At 38.9% G+C, this 17,105-nt stretch overlaps 1 protein-coding gene across 1 annotated transcript in view; it reads right to left on the minus strand.

Annotated features, from left to right (window-relative positions):
- LOC122799376 (major histocompatibility complex class I-related gene protein-like) overlaps window positions 1-17,105 on the minus strand; it is a 647,776-nt gene that overhangs the window by 591,969 nt on the left and 38,702 nt on the right. The window lies entirely within an intron of this gene.

The following is a 17,105-nucleotide window of genomic DNA, read 5'->3' on the forward strand; positions in this document are numbered from 1 at the left end:
TGTCTATGTGCTCTCTGTGCTAATCCCAGGGTTAGGACTGAATTGGCTATCAGAGTTGGGGAGTGAAAGTGAAAATTTACAACCTCGCTAGCAGCCAACAGCATCATATACACTGTCCTACATGCCAGGTAATTTTCTTAGACCCTACCAACTTGGCATAGTGTTATGCTGTGAGGCTAGGAGGAAATGAGGCATGGCTTTTGCAGATGTGTCTCCCTGACCCTAAGATAGCCTTGCCACCTTTTCCATCCTGCATCTCCAGCTAATCATTCCATGCACCAGCTTCCATCAGGGCTTAATGAGTGATCTGCTTACACCACCACACTCCTACCCTCAAGGATAGGCATGCCTATCTTCCATGCCATTCCTTCAACCACCAGGGAAAATAATCCAGTCTGAATCACTTAGACTCATAATCAGGGCTTTATCCCTATGCACAATTGGAGTGAATTGGACTTTATGGATGATGAATGTTGATGAATACTGAAATGGATTTCTAAAGGGAGTGACCACCAATAACAAACAAGTAATAGATACTATGATTGCATTTATAAGCAGTATATCATGTGAGGGTGTGCATATTCACACTCACACACACACACAGACTCACATGCATGCATGCACACAGAGTATCTTGGGAGCTAGGCATGTAGGCACGCTGGCTTAGATGTTTATCACACTATCTTCAGCTTGTATACAAAACATCATAACAAAGTTGATGAGGTACACAGACAATATTCATTATTAATTACAACTTCTGAGGTTGAAAATGTAGAGAAATAAACATTAAAGACAAGTAAATCCTGTTATGGGATATTTTTTCAAGAGACAGTAGAAAACATCAAATTTTGATTTTTGTTTCATAATACTGAGGGCTTTATACAGGGGGTTCATTTTCATTTACATAATTTTGAAATAAGGGGCTGTGATAAGAAAGAGTTGATTTTAATAACTGCATTTATTAGCAGCATAGCAGTATCATGGGTCTATTTTGAAACATCGAACGCTGAAAACAGCGAATGATGTTTCATAGACACATTTTCAGCGAAAGCTGAAAATGTCGAAACCACAGAGCAGCAATTTCTTTCCTAGGGAAAGAAATCACTGTTCCAACCCAAAAAAAAACACTTACAAACAGATGCACACATACCCTAACCCTAATTGTACCCCCCTCCCAAAAACCAGTAAACAACTAAATACACATATGCACGTAACCCAACCATACATCTAACTGAAAAAAAACAGTAAACATTTTAAAACATATGCACTTACCTTAACCCGCACCCTAACTGTCAAAGGAAAAAACTTCAAAGACCAATTCACGTAAGGTTCAAGTATGGCACCCTTTATTACTTGCAGCAAGGAGACAAAACATGCAGATACAGGATTTGTCTAAATTACTAGTGAACAGTATGCTACTTTTATACAGTTCTTTCCATGTTACACAGAAATGTTGCTTCTGTTGCTGACGTAGTTAGACACAGCTTTCTGTATTGTTCTACAGAAAATGTTACTTAGATTTCCTGCTGACATGTTCAGATTTAAAACTCACTATGTGTTACATAGAAAATGTTACTTAGATTTCCTGCTGACATGACTGGATTACAAAAAAACATTTGAAAAAAAAAACAACCTGGCCTTGGGGCTTATTTTTAGCCTACTACAAACTTTCTATTCTTCAATTGTGCAGTTCTAATATACATGTGTTACATTTCAAGGTACATTTCTAGCTTAGGTACAAGTAATGCTGACTACGATTTATACTTTCAAGCAGCCTTTGTTTTCATTATCAATAGCTTCAGCAGCTGTGTACTTTCTCATGGCATAAGCAGAAAATCAATAACTCTTTGTTAAGTCTCATGACACTAGTAGAAATGAAACACTTATTATTATTATTTTCATGACATTAGCAGAAATCAAATGCTTTCCTGTTAATTTCCAAAGCAAAAGCAGATCATGGCTGCACATATTTTCATGACATAACAGGATTGGAATGTCTCTAGTAGCTTGTGCAGATTCATGCAGTGTGAACAGAATAAATGCATTAACCCTTTTGAACCTTGAATGCACTAAGCACATATTACTAATGCATATTTTTCTAACATTTCCCCCCTTTTAATACTTTTATTCTACTTTCAAAATAAGCATAAACAGTTTTTCTTCCCCTAAACTCTTCCTACTCAGGATTTGCAGTTAAGAGAGTCATTCAGTTTAAACTTATGAAAGCATTTTCAATTTTTCTACAATTCTTCAAGTTCAGCACCTTGGTATAAGGTTTCTGAAACTGACATGTCTACAAAGTCTTTAATCAGTCTTTTCATGCAGGGGATGCAGCAGCAAACACATACCATCAGTAGGATCATTCCTACACAGATGTTGATCAGGATGTTCATCAGGATACTGCCCCACCCCCCCAAACAATCTCTGGAAAAAGTCCATCAATGGATTTGGTCCTGGTTTGGTCATAGCCGACACTTGCTGAATTACCTCAAGGTGATTGTCTATCTCGTGTTTGTGGTCAGGACTATACGAACAGCACTCAAGTACCTCCTCTCGCAGCTAGGGTGAAGTCAAGAGCCATGCGGTTTTGAAGCACTACAGTTCTCATGGCAGTCATTTCATCAGTCACCAATTCTAGAGCAGAAAAGGTTGCATTGCTCATTATTTAGAGAAGTTTAGACAGTTTTCTAAGTTCCCAGATCGATTTCATTGCTCCATAAGCTGGCAATACACCTGCCCACGAGATGATGGTATCACCCAAGTCCATATGTGACAGTCTATTTTTCCCTAGGCCCACAGCATGATGGTTTTTCCAGCCCGCATTGATTTGCCCTACTGGATTGACAGGCTTCTTGATTTCTCGTCGAACATTTTGAATTTTCCCCTGAGGCAAAACTGCTGTGTGTCGTATGGCTGGAACCAGGTACCCCAAATAACAACTGCCGGACCAATTCTCAGGTAACCACTTGTATGCTTTCCTACCACATACAAAATAACTGCCTTCTACTTTGGTAGTAACTTTACTATGTCCTGGCTCTGGATGAAACATTTTTTTGTCAACTATAATCAGTTGTTTATAGAGGTCAGCTTTATGTCTTCCTTTATCAGTTGTCCTATGCATCTGTTCAAAAAATGAATCATAGCTTGTGTTGCAATAGGAACCTGTGTTATCAGTTTTATTGTAGCATCTATAGGGAACAGTCACATTGCAATTGCTCCAACCCACCTGAATTGTATCATTTTTGTAAAAACACACAGTCTCCTTCTGTTGAACAGACAAGTGCAATGCTACTTTATCTTGTGATGTAACATCTGATGTATCATAGACTAAATTTCCCAGGTCTTGTTGGCTCCTAGGGGGACTGAAGTTAACAATATCCCCCATATGCTGTTGGCAAAGCTGTGCAAATCCAGCAATTCGAAACATTGAAGGTCTCAGCATACACATATTTGATTGCCTGGTAAGTGTTAAAGTTCGGGTGCCACTCTGCACGTTTGTTCAGTCCAATTTGTGTGGCTGAGAAAAAGAATGGCCACAACAAAAAGATTATTGTCACTAGTATAGTCAACAGGATGGTTATGCAATACTTCTGTAGAAATGGTTGTCCTGCATTTCTGCTTTCTCCGACTCTTCCGAATAGGCACATCCGGATCTTACTGGATCCTGTCATCTTTATTTCAGACATGCATTCTTACTCTCTGCCCTAATAGGACCCTCAGCACTGATGGTTTCTTCACTGGGGTTGAGAAGGATCAGTCCTATTGATCTGACCCCCCTTTGTAGCCAGACTTTGTGCTGAGGGCCCCGATGGAGAGGTAAGATTTTTGTCCAGTTTAAAGTTCTTAACTAGTTTGCAGTGCATCAGGTGGATCCACAAAGCTCACTCTGCTATCTTGACTGCAGTGGGTGTCAAAAGAAGCACCTGGTAGGGACCTTCCCACCTTGGTGATGTCCAATTTTCTTTTTAATATTTTTCACCCAAACCCAGTCCCCTGGGATCACTGCCACCTCAGATGTTTCGGTTTGTTCTTTATCTGAAACAGAATTTGACTGCAACAGATGTTTAGAATTCAACAAATTTCTCATATATTCAGCTAGTGTATAGTCAGCTTCCTGGTCTACGGGCATGAGAAGTTTCCACTGGGGTGTATAATAAGCCCTTCTAAATAGTTTTTCGAAAGGAGTCAATCCTTTTGCAGTCAGAACAGTTCTCATGCTCAGCACTGGGTTGGGAGGGTGGCCTAATGGTTAAGGTGCTTGCCTTACAAGGGATAACTGGCTAGGCTTAAAATGGCTCACAAGGGCAGTTAGCTTAGTACTAACCTATGAACAGTGCCAGGGGCAAACAATACAGCCAATTCTTTTCTGTCTCAGCTATTAATTTTCTTAATTTATTCTTTAATATTCCATTATGCCTCTCAACTAGCCCTGCAGATTGCGGATGGCATGCACAATGATTTTTTAAAGAAATACCAAAATGCTTACTTAACTGCTGTATGGTTTGGTTTACAAAGTGTGTACCATTGTCACTGTAGATCCTTTCCAGAATGCCGAATCTAGGGATGATTTCTTTGACAAGAACGTTTGCCACCGTAGTCGCATCTGGATTTTTGGTTGGAAAGGCTTCCACCCATCTGGAAAACATATCTACAATGACAAGACAATACTTCTTATTTTCGCATTTGTTCAATTCGATGAAATCCATACAGATAATGTGAAATGGATATGGTGGTGTAGGGAAACTCCCTTGCTTGGGCTTTAACACCCCTTGTGCATGATGTTTGTTACAAATTTGGCACATCAAACAGAATTTTTTAGAGTAGTTTGTAAATCCGTACGTTGTGAACACCTGGTTCACCAGTTGTACCATCCCCCCTGTTGAGACATGGCACTGCCCATGGCTCAACAAAGCTGCATATCTAAACAAATTAGATGGTAGTATCGGTTTCCCTTCTTTAGAGATGTACAGCCCCTTTTCGAGAATTGCTCCTCGTTTTACCCATCTTTGTTTTTCAGCTTGCGTAGTGAGTGTCTGCATTGTTTTTAACATTTCTAAATCTAAAATCTCAGAGGGTTGTAGTTCCTCATTTAAAAGAAATACTTCAGAAGCTGCTTGTTTTGCAGCTGTATCAGCTCTCGCATTAGCTTTTGAAATCCTATCTTGTTGCTTGGTGTGAGCTGTGCATTTACAAATAGCTACTTTCTGAGGTAACTGAATAGATTCTAAAAGATCTAAAATAAACTGTGCATGATTGATAGGTTTGCCAGTAGATGTTATCTGGCTGTCAGTAAAAATGTTTACACATTTTACCCTTTGCTAAGATACATGCCCGTGTCAAGGCAATCAATTTTGCTGCCTGTGCAGATAAGTTGTGTGGTACAGGTTTTGCTTCTATAATCTCAGTGTCAGAAACTACTGCATATCCTACTAGGTTCTGTCCTGCAGGACCCCTTTTGCATGAACCATCCACGTAGTATGTCACCTTGGCATCATCCAAGGGGACATCTGTGAGATATTTTCTAGGTAGTGTCTTTTGCTCAATCACCCGCAGACATCGGTGTGGTGTGCCATCTGCAGGGGTTGGGAGCAAGGTAGAAGGGTTCAAAGTCATGCATTGTTCAATTGTCATGTGAGGTTGGCTCAACAATATAGTCATACAGGAAAGATGCCTAGCAGGGGAAAGATATGCTACCTTCTCTTGCAGTAAAATAATTGCGACTGCATGAGGCACTCTCAAAGTGAGAGGGTGGAATAAAACTACTGAGGCCGAAGCCTGTACTGCCATTGCAGCTGCAACTACTGCTTGTACACAGTGGGGTAAGGATCATGCCACTGGGTCCAGTTGTGATGAATAGTAAGCAATGGGGCGTTGCTTGTCCCCATGCTGTTGTGTTAATACTGATGTCATATAACCTTGCTTACAATCTACAGTTTGGAAAAAACGTTTATGGTAGTTTGGTAATCCTAGAACTAATGAGAATGCTATTAACTGTTTCAGTCTGCAGAAAGCAGATTCTGCCTCTGGTGTCCATTGTAACAAATCCTGTGCTGCCATAGGCTTTTTATATATCAGGTCAGTCAGAGGTGCAAATTCCAAGGCATAGTTTGGAATCCAGCTCCGGCAAAAATTAGTTGTACCCAGGAAGGACATCATTTCCTTCTTGGTAGTGGGTTTTGGTGCTTGCAAAATTGCTACTTTTCTGTCCTCATCTAGTATTCTACCTTCCTTGGATATCACATATCCTAGGTATTTGACTTGTTTTTTCCAAAGCTGCAGTTTATTTTTGTTTACCTTATGTCCTTCAGCGGCGAAAAATCGTAATAGCGCTATGGTATCTTCTTTACAATCTTGCTGGGTGGGGGCTGCCAGCAAGATGATATCAACATAAAGTAAAATCTGACTGCCTCTTGGTGGGGTAAATCCCGCCAAGTTGCTTGCCATTTCTTGTGAGAATATTGTTGGACTTTCACAATATCCCTGTGGTAGTTGCGTATATGTATACCTTTTCCCCTGAAATGTGAATGCAAACCAATACTGGCTGTCAGGGTGTATCGGTATCGAAAAGAACGCATTGCTAATGTCTACCACAGAAAAATACTTCTGTTGAGGTTTTAAATCATTCAACAGGGTGTGTGGGTCTGGCACCGTATGTGCCCTTGGTATTACTGTGTCATTTACAGCTTGTAAATCTTGGACCATATGCCATTCTCCACTTGCTTTTTTAACAGGAAATAAGGGTGTGTTACATGGTGAATCGGGAGATTCCACCAGCACCCCTTCCTTAAGTAAAGCTGCTATGATAGGTTTGATTCCTGCCTCTGCATCTTTTCTTAAGGGATACTGTCTTTTCTGTGGTCTAAATGCTGACTTTGGCGTGATAGTTACTGGTCCCGCTGTACGAATAAGTCCTACATCTGACTTTTCTGTTGACCAGAGAGTTTCTGGTATATTCTGTAAGGCATTCTCTTCCTCCTTTAATAGGAGTGCTAATCAGCTGTTCTTGCTAGGCTGCAAGTGTATGGCTGGGGGGTCTGAGCTATCCAATGCAACTTCTGTATTTGTATTCCCTGCTCTGACAATTCTAATTCTGTCTGTTTCTCCCATCTCGTGACTTTTTCTCCTAGGTCTGCCCATTCTATGTTTTTGTTCTTGGTTAAGCTAACGTGTGGTAATCGATTAGATTTATAAAGTGTAAAGAATTCCTGGGGCAATGAACAGCTGGCTACACTGTTCCCTTCTGTGTCCCAGTACAGATTACGTAATATCAATCTGTTTGCATGATTTTTAAACAATTCTTGCTCATATTCCTTATCAGGTCCTGGTGTGTTACAATAATACAGGATACAGTGCAACAAGTGTTGCTTATCAATGTCAAGGGAGGGGAACTTGCTGATGGCTACATTCATTAATTCTTCGGTCACAGTCCCTGGACCAGTCGTAACCAAGTCCTGGCTGTACCAATAAAACATTTTACCCTCCAATTGCACTGCAAAGGTATCAATTTGTCGCTGTGCTTCCATACCCTGCATTGTTGGGACTACTGCTATACCAAATAGCTGCAGGAGGTCTCTGCCCAAGAGGTTTACTGGGCATTTTGCAGAAACAACAATTTTGCTTTTCTGAGTCAATCCTGAAACAGGATCGGTTATTGCAATATTATGGGAGAGAGGCTCCCAATACAGCTGTCCATTAGCTGCTTTTACCAGTATGTAATCAGGTGACTGTGTTTTCTGGCCATTTGGAGGGATGTATCAGGGTTCGTGATGCCCCTGAGTCACACAAGAATTTGACTTCCCTCCCTTCTACCAAGAGTGTAACTTCTGGTTTTGTGTCTGCTAAATAGAGCTCCAGGCTCAATAAAGCTAGGTCTAATATTTCATTTTCTTCACTGTCACTAACTTCTTGTACTTCCTCTATTTCTTCTGTCACATCCTCTACTCCCTCTATCACATCCTCATTTGTCCATTCTCTGCTATCCCCTTCTAGTGATTCCTGACTACCATATAGTCAGTCCTCACCTTCCTTGTCTTCCATGGTTGCCTTCTTATTTTTCTTGCAATCCCTTGCCAAGTGTCCCTTTTTACCGCATTTGAAACATTCACCCTTTTTTTTCGTCCTTCAAAGTCCTCTGATCGCTGATCAGATTGTTTGTTTCCCTGTGCATTTTTCTTGCCCTTATTCCCAGACTGTACTACATAAACTTCTGCTCCATCTTCTACAGAAAATACATGAGCTTTTTTTTTTCTTTTTGCTATTAAAATGCCTTTCGGCATGCCTAGCATATTCAAGTAATGATCGTAACCTGCTTGTACGATGGTCTACCATGTGTTTTGTAATAAAACTGCTTATGGATGCAATACTGCCTTTTAAGAATGCATTTTTTAACTGCTGTTCATATGGGGAATCTTGATTTTGATCTTCAGGAACCTGCATTCCACAGAGGTTATTAAAACATTCTAATAATCTGGCATAATACCGGTCAATAGTTTCACCTTCTTGTTGGATGCATTGATTAATGCAAGTCCAGTTTGCCCTAGGCTTCCATTTTTCAGAGATGCGGTCTGTGAGACCTTTTACTCTGTTGTCTAGTTCTGCGCTGCTATGTGGGAGGGGCCTGTGTGCAGCGTCACGGGGATTCCAGTTGCCACTAATCATGTGCCAATCTGGTCCCACAATTTGTCTAACTACTTTTTCTACCTCTTCTCCATTTAAGTTATAACTCAGCCTCATTCCTTGTAAATCTTCTGAGAATTTTCTGAAATTAACTTTTGGATGGAGAATTCCCTCAATGGCTTTCCGGATATCTTCCGGAGTCCAGGGTCTATACACTAAAATAGTTGGGTCCTGACCATCTTGTCCTGCCTGCGGATTAGATACTTCTATAAGTGGGTATATTTCTTCTTCACTCATAGATCATGAATTCTTAACCATTTGATATAACTCAATGCCTTCATTTGAGTTACCTGGCCGTGTTCGAGACCTGGTCCCGATGGGATCTCTAATATATGGTTTTACAATGTCTCTATTTTCAGTGACAACAGGATATCGTGGGGGTGGACTAACCTGTTCACTTGCTTCATATTCTGGTAAAGAAGGTGGAAGGGCCGATGCTATCACTAAGTTATTGTGCTCCTTATCTAAAAACATTGTTTTTGAATTGTTGTTCTTTTGTTCCCTACGGTTTACTTCCTCAATCCACCTATGTGCCTGAGGAATTCCTATTTGCGTTGCTTTTTAACCTGACCTTTGGAATCGGGTTTGAGCTGTTTGCCAAGTTTTATGAGCGAGGATTTTTCTAATTTTCTGTTGAATTCATATTTATTAACCCATTTTGAATAATATTTAATGTTGTCAGCGCGCTGCAACTGCATGTATTTTGCGTCTTCGGCTAATGGCAGATTTTGGGATCTTTTTCTGCAATTATTACCCATTTTGTTCTACCCTTTTGATCGTTATGTAACTTTTCTGATTTTTAACATGGTACCACGGATTTTGTTATAGTCTCTTCTGAATGACTGCCTACCTATTCTGTTTCTCCTGATCTATGACAAGATAGTAATCTTTTCTGTCCCTGACTTGTAAAATACAGTCTTGACAAAACCAATACAAATCTAGTCCCTGATCAAAAACAGAAAACAGAAAAAAGTAGATTCACCTTACCTGATCCTACATGATTGATCACCAATTCGGAGACCCGTCCTTCAGTTGCAGATCAGAAAGTGGCTGGCCTCTTTTGTACGACAATTCAGTCGGAGGACTTTCCAAATAAGAAGAACCGATTTGGTTTCTTCCCCGTACGGTTTCAACCATCTGGCCCGTCTGATCCGAGGCGAAGTGAGGGTTCCGGTCCGAAGGACCAATCTGTCAAAGGAAAAAACTTCAAAGACCAATTCACGTAAGGTTCAAGTATGGCACCCTTTATTACTTCCAGCAAGGAGACAAAACATGCAGATACAGGATTTGTCTAAATTACTAGTGAACAGTATGCTACTTTTAAACAGTTCTTTCCATGTTACACAGAAATGTTGCTTCTATTGCAGACGTAGTTAGACACAGCTTTCTGTATTGTTCTACAGAAAATGTTACTTAGATTTCCTGCTGACATGTTCAGATTTAAAACTCACTGTGTGTTACATAGAAAATGTTACTTAGATTTCTTGCTGACATGACTGGATTACAAAAAACATTTGAGAAAAACAACATGGCCTTGGGGCTTATTTTTAGCCCACTACAAACTTTCTATTCTTCAATTGTGCAGTTCTAATATATATGTGTTACATTTCAAGGAACATTTCTAGCTTAGGTACAAGTAATGCTGACTACGGTTTATACTTTCAAGCAGCCTTTGTTTTCATTATCAATAGCTTCAGCAGCTGTGTACTTTCTCACAGCATAAGCAGAAAATCAATAACTCTTTGTTAAGTCTCATGACACTAGTAGAAATGAAACACTTATTATTATTTTCATGACATTAGCAGAAATCAAATGCTTTCCTGTTAATTTCCAAAGCATAAGCAGATCATGGCTGCACATATTTTCATGACATAACAGGATTGGAATGTCTCTAGTAGCTTGTGCAGATTCATGCAGTGTGAACAGAATAAATGCATTAACCCTTTTGAACCTCGAATGCACTAAGCACATATTACTAATACATATTTTTCTAACACTAACCCTAAGGTTACTAACTCTTGCACATTTACATAAATAGTTGCAAACGCATACACACTTACCTTAACCCTAATTCTACCCCCCCAAAACAAAAGTAAACAGCTGAAAACATATACACACGTAACTCAACCATACATCTAACGCAAAATAAAAAACAGTAAGCACTTTCATACATATGTACTTACCTTAACCCGCACCCTAACCCTAAGATCAGTAACTGTTGCACATTCATGCTCGGGAGATATACTGGACAAGGGACCACACTACACTGAAGAACACGGTAAAGCAACAAAGTGGTCAAGTGACTTCTTTCCCAGGGAAAGAATTCGCTGAACAGCTGCTTCGCTGGTTTGCCTGTTCTCTCTATATGTGTCAATGAAAACGCCTTCGACAAAATGCATTTTCGTCATTCTAATAGGAACCCCATTATCATCAGCTACTTATTCTAAACAATTGCCTACAGTCCACTTCTTGACAAAAATATGGTTTGTAATGAGGAAGAGATTGCAAGATAATCTAGACTTGTGGAATTCATTGGCAGAAATAGCATTTCATTTGGAAAGCTGTGCATGCTACTCTAGGTATCATTTCCTCTAGCTAATAATAAGAATTGCTATACTCAGCAGATATCACAGCATTTGGCCTCTTGTCAAAAGAACAGCAGTTTCTCTTCTGCTATTTTTTCATGTTCATATGCGTTTATTTATTCATTTATGTTATATTTGTTGACCAGGATATAAGCCAAAACAGTTTCCATGCAAAACAAAATTAATAATGTTTATTAAATAGTGCACTACCAGCAGCTAATTTTGACAAGTGTCATACTTTTGTAAGCTGATGGCATCAAACAGATACTTTCATTTGTGCGTGGAAATGTTTAGTTGTTAGTGTGGAGGATTAAGGTGATGAGTTGTAAATCTGCTTCCTGTACCCCAGGGACTAATTTCTACAGCCTCATTTTGCCTACTGTATGACTGACTGTGAGTAAGCCACTGAACTAGGTAGTGCTTGGGGCAGTTGGGAAATTGCCCTAGGCTCATTGGTTTCCTGATTTGTATGGCCAGTAGCTTCCTATAAAATCATTATCCACATCATTAGTTATTTGATTATGAACTATGAACATTCATACAATGGATCTAAATATCAGATAATTTAATTGGTTAAAACAGTCCTTTAACTATGCTTCACTAGTCATTGTGTGTTTAAAGATCATAAAGCAAACTCATTAAACTGGAATGTTTTTCTATGCACTTGATCATTCATCACATATGTAGCTATTTCCTTTACATAGTGAAAAATTTCAAGCAAGCAATAAGCTTTGAATTGCTTTAAACAAAAGATTAATAAAATTCATTCATCACAATGTGTTGACATCTTATTATCTAAGCATGCAAAAAATATGGGTGCAATTCATAAACAATGTGCACAATTGTATATGGATGTTACATGGTAAAACTCCCACACCATGCCCTATGTAATTAATAAACATGAAACACAGCTTACCTTCCCCAGGAATATGCTGCTACATACCTGTAAAACCTCAGGTATGCAGAAGGTATGCAAATGGTTGCTGAACCCTTATACATGACTCAGAATGCAGAGAAATTATGGCACTTGGTGAAGAGTGTTAAGGCTGCAAGCTGCAATTCCTATGATGCAGAGCTTAAGCCCTTCAGACCTTATTTATGAGTAGTGTGCTCGCATTCCCCTCAGCAAAAGTTTCATCCTGTGTCTTGGCCAACCTCCAATCAACCCAAGGCTGTCTCATTGCCCTGCACTGTGAGACCCTGCATCGGTGGATCACTAAAGTGCTTTCAGCTACACTAGTTCCCCTCAGCAAAAGTTTCATCCTGTGTCTTGGCCAACCTCCAATCAACCCAAGGCTGTCTCATTGCCCTGCACTATGAGATCCTGCATCGGTGGAACACTGAAGTGCTTTCAGCTACACTAGTGTATAGAGTTGTAAGCAAAAAAAACGATACTGGAACCGCAACACAAATGTCCACAGCAACAATACAGTTCCAATGAGGCAGTATGCAAGACAGATAGTAACTGCTGATGTATCACTGAAAAAGCATTCGCCAGTCCACCAGGTAGCAGAAAAAACCATTTTAATAAAAGCCAGTTAAAAAACAAGTTGAGCGCTTTCATCTATAACTAATAGACTTCATCAGAACACTTTACAATTAGAAGATACAGCTTATATACTCTCTCACATATTCATCCAATTGCATAATGAGATTCAATTATCTAAAATTATTTTAACCCTTTAACTGCTACCTCTAAAATGCGGACCAGTATATAGTGAATACATACGTCTAATTAAAATGTATTTTGCACTTACATGATAATAATTGTAATTCTAAGGACATAATAGATGTTTAAAAAAATCTGCTTTTAAAAGAAATGCATTTGAATATGTATTTAGCACAGTGTGGTAAAAAATGAGCTGTAATAACCACAAACCATGTTAGTTATATTACTATAATAATGCGTAATGCAGTGGGAGGGCAACACGTATCCTAGTTGGATGCACTAAATTCTCTTGTCATCCAACATAGGTTTTATAGAAATGTAATCGTTTAAGCCAGGAAAGACAGTGGCATTTAATTTGATTTGCCACCATACCTCTCTCTCGCCTATTTTTTTCTTTAAGTTGCCCCCTCTAACGTTGATTTGTACAGTTTCTAAGATTCCAAATATGAACTTGTCACAAGTCTTGCTAATCTTCAGATGTTTACATAGTGTGTTTTTTTCATCTCCCTTTCTAATACAATAGTAATGATCATAGATTCTGTTGCGGAGGCATCTCTCCGTTTTACCTACATAGTAACAATTGCATTTCGTGCAAGTTGCCAAATATACTAAACAGGATGTTCTGCAATTTCCTTTTCTAAATTTTATATTTGTGGAATTGATGTCCTGTAATACTAATGAGGTTCTTCGGTCAATATATGTACACTGGTTGCAGTTACCGCACTTTACTGTGCCTTTTATGCCATCCATGGAAATTGCTCTGTCTTTTTCCTTTCAAATTCCATCTTTAAATTACTTGCATTACTGTACACGAACCTTGGCCTGTCCCCCATTATTTTTGAGATGTTCGTATCCACCCTAAATATATTCCAGTGTTTTTCCATAATTGCCTTGATGTCATTAGAGTTGTACCCATACTGAAGGATACATGCCCCTGTATATTTATTCTCTACAACCTGATTCACATTGGTCTGGCCTATAGGGACCTCCTCGTTTGTGCCTAAAATGGCTTGATATCTGATGTTTCTGTTGGTAATGACATATTGTTTTAATTCAATAATCAAACTATCAGGATACCCTCTCCCTCTAAACATATTTCCTATCAGATCTAGTTCGGTTTCTAAATCTGATGTCTCGGAGGTCATTCTGGCCGCTCTTATAAATTGACCTTTTACAATATTTTTCTTCTGTTTATAAGAGTGGCAGCTGTTAAAGTGTAGATATGAGTTGCTGAATGTCTCTTTTCTGTGTATTTTGGATGTAAATCTCTTATTCCTTATATTTATCTCAGTGTCAAGGTATGATATATATTTTTTACTTGTGTTCATTGTAAATTGCAGGTGCTCACATCTGCTGTTTAAATATACTATAAACTCTGATAGTTTTTCAACACTCCCATTCCAGATCAAGAACAAATCGTCCAAGAATCTGGTGTATATATCTATATATTTCCACCAGTCACTATTAAATATATATTCTTTCTCCCAATCAAGCAAATATAAATTGGCAAATATGGGGGCGCACGCCGCCCCCATGGCTACCCCTTTACATTGTCTGTAATACTCCCCTTCAAAATACATGTAATTGTGTTTTAATACGATGTCTACAAATTCCAAAATTAGATCTTTTCTTGCATTGTCAACAACACTTAATTCATCTATACTACTACTGAATCTACTTAAGCCCTCTTCAATAGGTATGCTAGAGAATAAATCTACCACATCAATGGTCACCATAATGATGTCAGATTTGCATAAATTAGGGGTTAATCTTCTCAAAAAGTCCCATGAATCTTTTAGTAGATGCTGGACCTTGGCATAACTTGGTTTTAACCATTTGTCCACTACTTTTCCAAATACAAAAGTTTTAGATTGGTTCCCTGATATAATTGGACGGAAGGGTGGGTCCAGAACATTTTTATGCACTTTCGGAATACCTACTATAGTAGCAATAATGGGGTCTAGAACTTTTAAATAATTATACAAGTCTATTTCAATTCTTTCCTCTATAAACAAGTCTTCAAGGACTAGATCTATTTTATGATATCCTATATTGACTTCATTGATAGAAGAGATGTCATAGTTCCCTGAACTGATTAATAACATATTGATCTTGTTGATGTACTCAGTGGTGTTATACAAAACTGTTCCACCACCCTTATCTGGCTGCATGATTCTTATTTTGTTGTTACTCTTCAACACATTCAATAATTTATGCTGCTCATAAGTGAGGTTGTAATTAATTTTATTCTTGGAACAGGTATTGAAATACTTGTGCATCTCATCAATTACAAGCTTTTCATAAATAGCCAATAAATTATTGAGGGGTGGGGTGTATTTAATCTGTCCTCTAAACTGACTCCTTCCCCTTTCAGTGTACACATGCACACTACTTGTCTCCACCCCACATTTTTCTCTTCCTATTGTACTCCTAGGTCAATTACTTAAAACTATGTACCTGCGGCCCATACTTCAATTGTTTTCCCCTGTAGAAGTGGTGGTCCTTTTCACCACACTGTACTAGATAAGTAGCATAAGATTTGTAGTTATTAGGAAGATACTGCACTACACTGACCTGGAATTGACTTAGTTTGGTTTTCCTGTTTTCTTTTTAGCAGCTGGCTTAGTCCAGATTTTCTGACACACAACCTTGTATTACTTTGTGTCTACCCCCCTCCCCCGACTTGAACCTGAAGAACTCCCTTCCATTCATACTTAATTACAGAGGTATCTTCCTTTTAATGTTCTGTCCTGAACAGCCCTATAGATAGGTTCTGCAGTCTTGAGGACTGGTGTAGCCCCGCTCCATTCACCTCGTTATGCTCAGCTCACAATGCTCCTCTACCCTGCCCCCATTTCTCACCCGCCCTCACTACCTTTACATCACCTGACCACACCCTCCTCCAATCAAAGACCTCTCATATACACCCCCTTTAAAATTTCTACCTTAAAAAGGTACATAGTATATACTTGCCATGCATTCACACTCACACCCATACTTGAACCCCAAACCCAGTAAGACCCAACCACTACTCCCTCATAAAATATCATTAATCCTAGGATTTCTCTTCCTAACCCTCACATACCTAACAAACATCACATAATTATATACAAACACATCACTAGAAAACACATCATTCCACATAACACTTTCTCAAACATACACTCACACATTTTCTTTCCTATCTCTTCTACATTATTTAAAGACAGCTTAATATCCTGTACATTCATAAGTCTCACATAAAGCCATCTTACACTAGAAAAGCATCATTTAGATCCAACATAAAAATAGTGCACACAATTAAACACATACTGTTTATCACTAAAAATCTACTTATATCTGGAAACATACACCCAAACTCTGGACCACAAAACTCTCTACTCTCTGCTAGCAAATCTCTGACCTATTGATTCTGAATGTCAACATCAGAAGTATCTCTAACAAATGTTCTGACCTACACACAATTATAGCTCACTACTCACTTGACATACTAACCATTACTGAGACATGGCTAAAACCTAGTACCCAAAATGAAGAAATTCTCCCACCAGGATATAATATCCCAAGACTGGACAGAGTGGGCAAAAAGGAAGGTGGAGTTGCTATCCTCTACAAAACTACAATCAACATCAAACCTCTGCAAACCCCCATACCTTAATTTTAAAATGCCGAAACCTTAGGTTCAACCCTAAGCATAAATGACACAAAAACTATCAGCATTCCCTGCTGTTATATTCCCCCAGGTAATAACTCTCCCATCACTGAAGAAATGTTACAATGGACCACAGATAATCTCACCCAAGAAACCATCTTACTAGGTGACCTGAACACTGATTGGTCAGCCTGTACCTCTAACAACCCCACTAACCATATTAATCTTTACAGTTTTACCCAACTTATCGAAGAACCTACTAGAATTGACAAAAAAACCCCACAAACAATTTATTCTAGATTGGACACTAGTTAATTGCCCCAAACAAAACTATCAGACAGGATGCCTTCCTGATGGTCTTAGTGACCATCTTCCCCACCGTCCTCCTGCAGAAACGTACCAACATAGCCAAACCCATTGTTTTTAGACAACTCAGAGACAATCGTAAACTAAATATACAAGAACTAAACAGTATTCTAAAACATAGAAACTGGAAACCACTACTAACCCTAAATCTAGACCA

Source organism: Protopterus annectens, chromosome 1.part0 (genome assembly GCF_019279795.1).
Source record: "Protopterus annectens isolate FY-2018-M chromosome 1.part0, PAN1.0, whole genome shotgun sequence".
Lineage (NCBI taxonomy): Eukaryota > Metazoa > Chordata > Ceratodontiformes > Protopteridae > Protopterus > Protopterus annectens.